Here is an 11,382-nt window from a genome sequence, read left to right on the forward strand (position 1 = left end):
GTACATAGACAGTCTTGTGCCAGACCATCAAAGGGATTTTAAGGCACCTGACCCCAAGTCTAAAGACCTTTGAGGAGCTGGCGCCTTATCTGCAGGGACCCCAGTCATTTTGTTCTCGCAGTTGCAGCAGCACGTTACACAGGAAACGTGTGCCCGGGTGAGTCATCCTTTCTTTCTGTCCTTCTCCTGCACCGACAATGCAAGTCATTTGGCAGGCCCTTTGCACAGACTATGGAAAGATAACAGGGCTGCTCATCCAAAGGCACTGCTGATTTCAATGGGAGAGGAGAAAGGGTCATTTGGACCCACTCCTGAGAGGTCAGGCACCTCTCATTCTGGGTTACAGCCGGCTGTTCAGCATGTCTCCGGAGCTGGATTTCAATGCCATCAAATCTGGGAAGTCTGCAAAACGGGGCTGAGCTGAACAGACTCAAGTGTGAGATGTCCTGCTTCCTGATGGCCCAGAGGTAGGTGAGGTGCGACGCTGCCTCAGCCTTTCTGCCCCACAGAGGAAATGGCAAATAAAAACATTTCATCCCTCCAAAGAGAATGAGCTTATTGCTTATTTCCACTGCCCCGAGCTGTCCGCCCCATGGGTGAATCAGCACGCTGCGGGGACACGGGGGGGGCGCGGAGAGTGGCACGTGCCGGGTGAGTCACAGAGCTGGTGTGATGATCAGAGCACTGAACATTATCCCAGCTGACGGGTTCCAGGCCAGCTCCTCAAGGGAAAGGCCTAGAAACTTTTTAATAGAAGCAAAGGTAAGTGCTGCTCTGTGGCTTACAAGCAGTCCCGTAGTACCTTAAAGACTAACCAAGTTATTAGGTCATGAGCTTTCGTGGGTAACACCAGAAGCTGAAATAGTGGGTCTTACCTATAAAAGCTCACAAATTCATTAATCTTTCAGGGGCCATCGAGCTGCTGTTATTTTTAAATTTCTGGTCACCAGAGGCCAGCGGTTCCCAACCTGTTCAGTCACACGGCTCACTTCAATGAGACAGACAATTCCATGGCACAGCCACTTTTTTCAGCTGAATTGATTGCTCGTAAATGTCACATTTATTCACAATTTACTATGGTTACGGTCTTACTAGGGTGGTTTGCAACACAGCCCTACATACAAGCAGCTAAACAAGGATCAAATGCGTTACTGTTTCAGATCCCCCACCGAATACACCAGCTTAGCCAGCGAGCAGAGACACGTTTTCAAAATCTGCTCAATGCCAGGCTGGGGTTGTTGAATAAATGAGTCACCACTGAAAGCAGCTCCCCTCCCTGCAGCCCTTTGGAGCCAGGATAGGGCATTTTAACCACATCCTGACCCCAGCACACTCCCACCCTCCCCACGGCCACAGCAGAGCGTGGGGACGGGCTCTTCGCCAGTTCGTTCAGACCAGGAAGAAGCATTTCAGCAGCCTCCTGGTGCAAACAGGGTCCCGTGGGGGTCAGCATTTTCCCTCACAGGGGCTCAGCTAAGAGCCCCCACAGGGGGAAATGGATGAACTCCATGCCCAGGACAGGGGACCCTGTTGAATGGTCATCGATGGCCAATGCTCCAAGATGTAGGAGTGGAAGAGGCTTACAACTACTACTACTATTGCACCAGCTGGGACATCAATTTCCCCCCTAGGGTGGCTCTGCACAGAGCCAAAGTGAGGGGAAATTGACAAAATTTCACAGCATACGTGGGCAGTTCTCACAGCACTGTTGAAAACCACGGCCAGAGGCTGGCTGGCCGGGGGGCGGCACATTCCTGCAGAGCTGCCAGGGTGGAGTGCAGCCTACGGTCACTTCCCAGGGCCCCTGCTGAGTTCTGCAGGACCGCGTGTCTGAGTGAAAGGAGTGTGTGGCTGGGGGGATTGTGATCTCCGACCGGCGCACACACTTGCTGGATTTAGCATGTTCTTGCAGTGCAGGAAAGGCACTGGCCGCTCCTGGCAGGCGCTGCTGAGGGCGCTACGCCTGTCAGTCTCGTTTTGGCTGTGGCGAGCCCAGGGAACAGGGGCTTGAAGACAGGAAACAGCAAATCTGTACGATGCACACACTGTGCTTTAGTGTGCCAGGGGCGGAGAGGCGGAAACAGTTATTCCTCTCTTCAGTGGTTCTCTCACATAGGGCCCTTACGCCTCTTTAGTGGCCCTGAAACACAAGCCGGGCGAGCGTCTCACACCCCCACCTGGTCCTTTGCTGGATGGACGTGCAGTGTGACGCCAGCTGGCCCAGAGACATAACTGGGGGCTGGGGCACCTCTGGGGGGCAAGCATCACGTGCCAGACTGGCATTCTCGGCTTGTCCCATTGACCACATCCCCTTCCTGCTGTTTCCTCCAGTGACAGAGAGTGCAGGGCCAGCTGTCCCAGGGCTGTTCCATAGCGTGCAGGGTAATGGTCTAGCACGTCCGACAGTTACAGTCACTTGAGGCTGCTGGTGAAAGAACACAATAGGAAAAGAGGTGGAGTGTGTACAGGGAGGGGAGGCAGGAGACCGAGAGCTGTGTCCTCCCTCTGCCCATGGTTCCGTGTGACGCCTTGGCCAAATCATGCGAGTGGTGTAAGCTCGGTTTTGCAGCCATAAAATAGTAACAATGCTCCCTCCCAGGGTTCCCTGGCTGCTGGGTGCTTGGGCAGCCCCCCAGGAGAGTCAGGTGCCACCCAGCTGATGAGCAGAGCGCCCGCAGCTGACCACAGCTGGCAGCAGGTGCTGCTATGGGTGGTGCATATTGGCGCATACTGCAGTGCACATAACAAAATTTATTCTGCCCACCGATGGAAAGGTTTAGAGCAGGGGTCAGCAACCCCTTGTCATGCATGCTGAGCATGGCACAGGAGCCGATTTTCACTGGCAGGTGCTCAGCCACGCCCACCCGGCCCTGCATGCCGCAGGGCACTTGCTCAAAGCCACGTCGCCTGTGGCTTAACAAAAGACCAGCTAATGCTCCCAACCCCCTCCTGAGCGGTAACACTTGGCCTCGTCCTTTATTGGTTCATGAAGCTCCGGTGAGTAGGACCATCCATGGCTTCTAAAAGTATCGCCGGCGCTCAGCTCGTCCATAGCGGTCAAATTTCGGCACGCCGCCTGGAAAAGGTTGCTAAGCCCTGCTTCAGAGAGACCTCTGTGCCCTACGCCTGCCGCACAGCGTGTGTGTGCCCCAGGAGTGTCTGTGTCACTTATGTCACTCAGTGGTTTGCAAACCCGCCCCTCCGAGCAGCACACGTTACGCCGCCAGCAGCGGCGGCTTGGAAGGCGCTGTGGTGGTGGGAGACGCTCTCGTGGCTGGCAGCATAGCCACTGCCGCTCGGTGAGGTGGGTTTCATTTGGCACAGAGCGGTTACACGCGTGAGCTGCCAGCAACGCGCCTGCATCTGGGCAGCTTTGCCGCAGGAGGCCGAAGGCCATGGCTTGTCTGCACGTGCCAGGGCTGCTGCACTGTAGTGCTTCTGCGGCGACTAGACACTACCTGGGCGGTAGCGTAAGAGACAAGGGGAGACAATGCCTTCCTTGGGTCTTAGTGCTCAACCCTGCCCCTCTTCCTAGTCTGACTGGTCCTGAAGGCTCCCACAGCAGGCTCTTGTAGGTGGCAGACAGGTGACTCTCCCCGAAGCGGATCTCTTAACTTAAAAGTGAAAAACCTGCCAGCCCGTCAGACTTACGAGTGTAACACTGACCCTGTGGAAGAGCCATAAATTAAACCACTTAACGGGTGCATGCCAACCCTGACGTCACTGACAAAACAGTTGGGCAGGGCCTTAGCTTAAAATGTGCTTTAAACATTGACCCTGGCTTAAAAGTTCAAACCAAGAGCAGGGTCCCACTGTACTGGGGGCTGCCCAGACACAGACTCCCCGCACCAGCGTGCTTACAACACAGAGGGTGTGTCTACACTAGGAACTAACGTCGAAGTGAGGCACTACACTGAAGTAGCCAGCAGAGAGTCTACACCCATTTTCCCTTACTCTGAAGTTAATTTCGAAGTAGGGAGCCCACCTCGGAAGTCCTTACCCCATTCCCAGGAATGCAGGAGTGCCTCACTTCAACGTAAGGTGTGTATGGACGTTCTACTTCGAAGCTGATTATTCTGCAGTTATTTCTGTAGTGTAGACACAGCCGGAGCATACCAGAAAAGAAGCTTCATTATCTCTGAGAGCGCACAAAGATTAAATGACTTGCCCAAGGTTACAGAAGGAAAACACAGCAGGGAATCGAACCTAGACCCGATTGCAGGGAGCCCATCAAGCCTCTCTGCTGAAGTGACCTGGGCCCTGGCATCACCCCCCATTTACCCACTTTGCCTCTGCACTGGTCTCCCACTTGGCAACAAGCCCGCACTCATTTTGTGCCCTTCGGTTATTGACCCCAACCACTCCAGTGTCAGTGTGGGCTCTGTATTGCCCTGTATGTTACTGCCCAAACATCTGAGTCCTTCGGAGTCCTGCCTGCTGCTGTATGCAGCGTGAGGAGAGTAGATGAATGCCCAGGGAATGACGCAGCCCCTCACAGAGGTGCACTAAAAGCTGCAGAGGGCCCAGAAAGGAAATGTTTCCCTCAGCTCAGGGGCTGCCAGGGAGGTGTGGGAGCTTTGTTATTGGCTTTTGGGTGTCTTGGCTGATGAGGCAGAAAACAGCCCCTTGGTCTGGACCTCAGAGGAGCATTAGTCCGAGATGTGGCCCTGATTCCTTTCGGAGGAGCTGCTGAGCAATGGCTGTGATGCTCAGTGAAGAGGCTGCAAGCAGAGCATTAGGATGGCAAGGGAGGGGCAAATAAGCCCTGAAACAAAACAAAACTGCCATGTGGTGGCCCCCAATGCCCAACAGAAGAGAAAGGAAAAATACAGGCCGGCTTGTTTCCAAGTCAAGTGCTTCGATTTCCTCTCAGCTCCTCTCTGTTGTCTCTCGTAAGACTAATGGCCCCACACAGCCTGCAGTTCCTGACACGCTGGCAAAGGGGCTTCCCCTTCCGCCAGTGTGTCTGCCAGCAGCTAAAAGGCTCTCGACGTTACTGAGCTACGAGACTGTTCTTCTCCCCCATGAATATTTCCAAGGTCCTTCCAATGGCTTAGTGCCTCGACCGGTGCCTCTAGCTTTCCCTTCTGTCCCTCCAGTGCAATGAACTTGTACCATCGCTGACAACTGGGAACAGAGTGGCCCCCTCCATCACGGACAGACAGGTCTTTGATCTTGCATCTCAGTTTAACTCCAGGCTGCTCGACACAGGACTCGGAAAATGCAGCATCCAGGAGGACAGAAGACCTCCTCCCTTGTCCCGATAGTGTTATGCACTTTGGAGAGGCTCTGACACAGAAGGCAGAAGATTGACTGTGTCTTAGCCCACAGTACTCAATGCAGGGCTGTTTCCCAATACCTCATGTGCCCACTAGCAAAACAGGATGAGACAAAGACTGACCACTGCAAGAGGCAGACATATGCTTTGGCCTGGAGTCTGCTTTTTGGAGCACCGAGGCAGGAAATGAAAATCAGCTGGAGTTTCTCTTTCCCTGAATAGCTGCAGAGATGGAGTTGGCACCTAAAGAAAGGCCCTGCTGCACTTTATTTCACTTGCATGCAAACATTTCAATGACTTGATGGTAAATACTTCTTGTGCTGTTTTAGCACAATGGAGTTGCTGTGGAAATTAGTGTCATGGTGATTTTGTTTTCCCTGCACCTGTTTTTTATCTGTGCGAAGGTGAACGACGTGCATACACGTCCAATCCACTTATTCACACCACTGCAATCTCCTTAGCCTCTGAAGACAGGACAAGGAGCAACGGGCTGAAACTGCAGCAAAGGAGGTTTAGGTTGGATATTAGGAAAAACTTGTTCACTGTCAGTGTGGTCAAATATTGGAATAAATTGCTCAGGGAGGCTGCAGAATCTCCATCACTGGAGATATTTAAGAGCAGGTTAGACAGACACCTGTCAGGGATGGACTAGTTCAGTGATTCCCACCCTGGGGGTCTGCAAACCAAGGGTTTTGCAGGGGGTCCATAAAGAAAAGATAATAGAAAATATGTTTTAAATAAACTGCAAAGTTACAATCAATGATTATTTTCAAATTAATCATCTTCCAATCATGTTATTAATGGCTGCCTGAAATCTATGGCGTGGTTTCTTTTCATTTACTGAAGTGTACCTAGCAGTTACAACTGGCTTCGGTGCGGGTTCACAAATGGTTTGGGAAATGCTTGGGGGGGCGACGGGGGATCTGCGAAGGGTTTGGGGAGTGATTGGGAACCACTGATCTAGATGGCGCTTGGTCCTCCCATTAGGACCAAGGCCTGGACTCGATGACCTCTCGAGGTCCCTTCTGGTTCTAGGCCGTGTCTACACGAGCCCCAAACTTCGAAATGGCCATGCAAATGGCCATTTCGAAGTTTACTAATGAAGCGCTGAAATGCATATTCAGCGCTTCATTAGCATGCGGGAGGCCGCAGCGCTTCGAAATTGACGTGCCTCGCCGCCGCATGTCTCGTCCCGACGGGGCTCCTTTTCGAAAGGACCTTGCCTATTTTTAAGTCCCCTTATTCCCATGAGCTGATGGGAATAAGGGGACTTCGAAGTAGGCGGGGTCCTTTCGAAAAGGAGCCCCGTCGGGACGCGCCGCGCGGCGGCGAGGCACGTCAATTTCGAAGCGCCGCGGCCTCCCGCATGCTAATGAAGCGCTGAATGTGCATTTCAGCGCTTCATTAGTAAACTTCGAAATGGCCATTTGCGTGGCCATTTTGAAGTTTGGGGCTCGTGTAGACGTAGCCCTAGTGTTCTATGATTCTGTTTATTCACATTACTTCCCTGTACTCACTGACACCCTCCCCCTGAGGCTCTTCAAGCCCTGCTGGCAGCTGCAGCTCAATCCTGCCGGACGTGCGACTCAGAGATGAGATCATCCGCACCTGCCACTGTGCTCCATCTTGTGGGAGCCCTTCCCGCGACTCCTGGCAGGACTTTAAGGCCTCTGCGTCACGGAGACAACAGACACGGCATCAAGAGCCGTCCCTGTGGTTTGCATTTTGTCCACCCTCCCTGGCTCTGCTGGCTGCTCCTACACTCGCCAGTGTCGAGAGGGCGGTAAAGTCAATGAGTTGTCTTGGTTTCTTATTGTCTCTTTGGAGTGAGCTGCTCTCGGAATAGTGCCCGGCTGAGGAGAGCTGGTGTCCACTGCAGCTGCGGTGCAGCATAGGGAGGTTTGTACAGCCCAGTACAAAGGCCCTTTCTTGTGGGAGTAGTCCCATTGCTATAACATATGGTGCCAGGATGCTCACAGTGAACTCTTCCAAGTAGGGACTGGCGGCCTCCTGTGAAATGCCGAGCACACTTCTGGGTCTAGAAGATACATAATAATTGAAGCCAATAGGATGGCTCTTGTGATCAACAGAAATAGCCATTGCATGCAAGCGACACAGCACGGGCACAGGTTGGAAAGCTGAATGCCCTCCGTGCAATGCTGTATTCAGGCGCCAAGCCAGCCTCACCCCAACGACAAACACTCCCGGTGTGTGCCTGGCAGGCAGGCTGCAGCCTCGGGCACCCTGGGCGGTTGCTAGGGGTGGCTGCTTCCTGTTTTGAGGACCCAGGTCGCTGGTGAGCCTGTTGCCTGGAAAGCAGAGATTGTACCAGTTCCCTTTAGACGCAACCTCAGTGCAGTTGGAAGGCTCCCCATGCCCATCCAGCCGGCTGTTCCCCATGCTCCGTAGTGCAGGGGGCAGCAGAAGGAGGGAAAACGCATCTTTTAGTTCCCGCTGGGGAATGGAATTCTTCTGCACCCAGTGCCAAGAGGTTAGCTGCTCGGGTGTGTAGCTTTGGAGAGAGCAGCAGCTGTCATCGTATTACCCGTGTTGAGCATGCTGTAGTCATCCCTGCAGTCTGTTCCTTCTGCATCTGTCTCCAGCCCAAGCATATCCTTCCTCCCGGGCCTCATACTGTAACGGCTGCGGCACCGGCAGCCAAGCCACATAATGGTGTCATCTGAAACTGCCCCAGACTGGCAAGATTAGCTCCTCCGTCTTTCTGCCAATGTCAACAGCACAGTTGGCTTGAGCCTGGATTAAGAAGACGGCTTGTACGCTCCATCTAAAGGACTGATGCGTGGAATCTGGCAAACTCCAGAAACAGACGGAGGATTTCAGCAGTGAAGGGGAGGGAATCGCTGGCCTTACTTCCACGGGAGCCTCACAAAGAGACCTGTCTCACCAGGCAGCTCTTGCTCCTGGCTCTCTGCTGTACTTGCAGTGTTCAGGACAGCCCCCTACCCGGTCGGAGAGGCTCCTTTCCAGGACACATCTGATGCCAGGATGCATATAGAAACCTGGTGGTTGGGGAGCAAGAGATGCTAACCTAGCTGGCTACGGATTAGCAGCTGGCTTGCCTGTTTACTTCTCCAGGCTGAATTGACGTAGCGTGCATTGCCTGAGAGGCAGAGAAAATAGGTGGGTTTAAACCTGCATCACTCATGGCAACAAGTCACATTCAACCAATACTCCGCTGGGAAGGATCCATCTGAAGCAGAAGTGGCAGTAGCCAAAGGAAGACAAGGACAGTTGCCTAGTGCTTGTCTGCTGACTCATGGAACAGAATGGGTTTGCTGCTTATATGTTATACAATACAACAACAGGAGCTGCATTTCTAAAGCGTTGTCTCTAGAATTGCGTGCAAAGTACATTTACAAAGCTCATCTCAAGCAAGCAGAGGCAGTCACCTCTGGTGCGTGAGCAGAGAGCCTCCTGCATATTCTGAACTGTCTGACGGGCGGAGACCCAGCCTGCCTCCTGCAAAATCTGCCAGTCAGTCGTATGTCTGCAAAATGAAGTCTGCCTGGAAATGCCAGGGAGGAACTGTGACTCAGGCTCCTTGGCAAAGTGGCCCCAGTTCTGGGCAAACTCCTCTTGTCTCGGACCCTGCCAGCCCTCCACATCACATACGTTGGTTACAGGCGACGGAGGTAATCAGCTAGGTCTCCCCCGAAAGCTTTAAATGCCTCAGTGATGATACTCAGAGGTGACGGGTGTGCGGCTGTTGGCTAAGGAATAATGTAACTATGGAGAACTTTATGCTCTTACAGTGGTAAGAGTAAAAGGAGTCACCAGGGTTATTGTGACATGGTGACAAACTGTCTGTGCCCCCCCAGCTGCGGGGATGTAATGCAACCGAAGAGAGGAAAGCTGGTACCTGCTGGTGTGGGGTACCAGGAACAGATCAGCTGGCTGGTGGGGGGAAGGGGGGCTCTGGATGCTGCTGGCTCCCTGGGCTGTGCAGTGCCAGCACACCCAGGCTCCATCCCAGTGGTTGGGGGCCAGGCAGCCCGGTGGCCTCACTCCCAGCTCCCTCCTCACGCGCTAGTCCCCTGCCCTGAGCCCCCCACACACACACACACCCCACAACCCCCTGGCCTGACCCCTGCATCCCCACCCCAATCTCCTGCCCTGCCCCCCCCAAATCCCTCCAACTCTCTGGACTGACTACTGCACCCCCATCTGAAACGCTGTCCTGAAACACACAGCCCAGCCAGTTTTGGCACGGTGCCTTGGGAAGCTTGCTGACCCCTGTTTTGTGCACGCCTATGACACAAATAGTACAGGGTCTGATCCTTCTGAATGCAGTGGATATTTTCCTATTGATTCCAGTGGGGTAGGACAGGATCTGGCTCACATACTTAAGAGGAGCAGTCTGTGTTCTACATAGCCAGCCAGCTTCTCAAGGGAAGACAGGCTGGCGTCAGTTTCCTGCCTGGCTGCTCAGGAGGGGGCCCTGGTTTCTCAGAGGCCAGGGACTGAGAGGCATTGACAATAGAGAAGTGGGGTCTGCTCTTTCAGACAGTACAGAAGCCAGGGATCACCTAATGAAAGAGTAGATTTAATACGGGGGGGCTTAAAAAATCAGTCCAGTCCAGGGGGATAGGTCCATCAAGGGTCAGGGCCACAACCCCCTTCTGTCAACCTAAACCCAACCTGCCCTGTACAACCTCCCAGAAGCTCTGGGATTGGCCACTGTCAGAAACAGGATGGAGGGCTGCAAATGAGGCGGATGACCCCGAATCATTGGATCTGTGGTGCTCATAAAGTGCAGGGAGAGAGGCGGGAGAGTAGAAAGGACGGGGCTCTGGCGCCCCGCAGTGCAGCTGGTGTGTGAAGGAGGTGAGCAAATAAGGGATCTGCAGGGCTGCATGCTGCTGCAGGCTCCTGAAGTGAGGGAGGACCATTTATTTTGGTTGCCCATCACTGCTGTGGGAGGGCTGACTCCTGAAATCCAATTCTTGGGGTTTGCCACATTGTGTACCTAAAAACCACTAACTGATTTATTACTCATGGGGAAGGCCATACTGAAGCAGTACACCCCACTCAGAGAAATATTTCTTGAAAATCCAAAAATTTAAATTAACTTTATAAAGAAGAGTAAAGGACCTCCATAAAGTACCTCCCACAGAGCCCAGTCCTTCCAGCTGACTCTTCCTTCTACAGCTCTGACTTCCAGCTGGAAGCCAAGGACATTTATAGAGGGCTTCCCAACCCAGAACCCTTGGCAGGAAAGGGAAGTCTCTCCTCTGTCTCTCTGGGTCATTGATGATCCATCCAGCCAATCAGCTCTCTTTCCCATTCTCCTTGTTCTTTAAAAAGGTTCATCTCATTACAGCCAGCAATATGCTGGACTCAGTACAAATGCAAACAGGTAAAGGAGATACAATTCCTAGCCAAAGTGTTTACAATACAAAAGCCTGATTCTGATCTCTAATACACCACCGTACTATTGGTCTGTCTCCTTTGATCTCAGCTGAATTAATCTTGATTCCCTAAGTGCATCGCTGGCATGTTAGGAATGCATGGCCTCGTCAGGGTGAACACTGTCCTCTCAATACAGGAAATACTGACCTAATCCAGCACATTCCACTGCACAGGCTGCATGGTGCTCAGCATTGGACTGTAAGAGATGGGGGTTGGAGAGGGGGAAGTGATTGTATCAGAGACTAGCACAGCCCCCATGTGCCCCACAAAGCTAGTCTCCATCCTTTCATCCATGGGAACAAAACCATGGCACAAACCCACAAATGTGGCACAGTTGTTTCCCAAGAAAGCTCAGCTGCAGCAGTTAAAAACTGTAGCATACGAATGGATCTAAAACTGCCCCCCATAATTCCAGGTTCACCCTGTCGCACACTGCTGTGCCCAGGGGCTCCAGAGCTCTGAAAACCACAGCTCACTATGCAGCCCTGGCACAGGAGGCTGCCTGGGACCTAGAAAGGGATCCTGCCTTTGGAATGGACTCCTTCGGATTTATTTGTGTGCCATCGCGAAATCTGAGGGTTTACACCAGGGTGGGCAAGACCCGGCCTGCAGGCCAGAACCACCCCATGGGCCGCCACAGGTGTGGAGCAGCCAGCCACGGCTTTAATGGCTGT

The sequence above is a fragment of the Carettochelys insculpta genome, chromosome 6, assembly GCF_033958435.1.
Source record: "Carettochelys insculpta isolate YL-2023 chromosome 6, ASM3395843v1, whole genome shotgun sequence".
Classification (NCBI taxonomy): Eukaryota; Metazoa; Chordata; order Testudines; family Carettochelyidae; genus Carettochelys; species Carettochelys insculpta.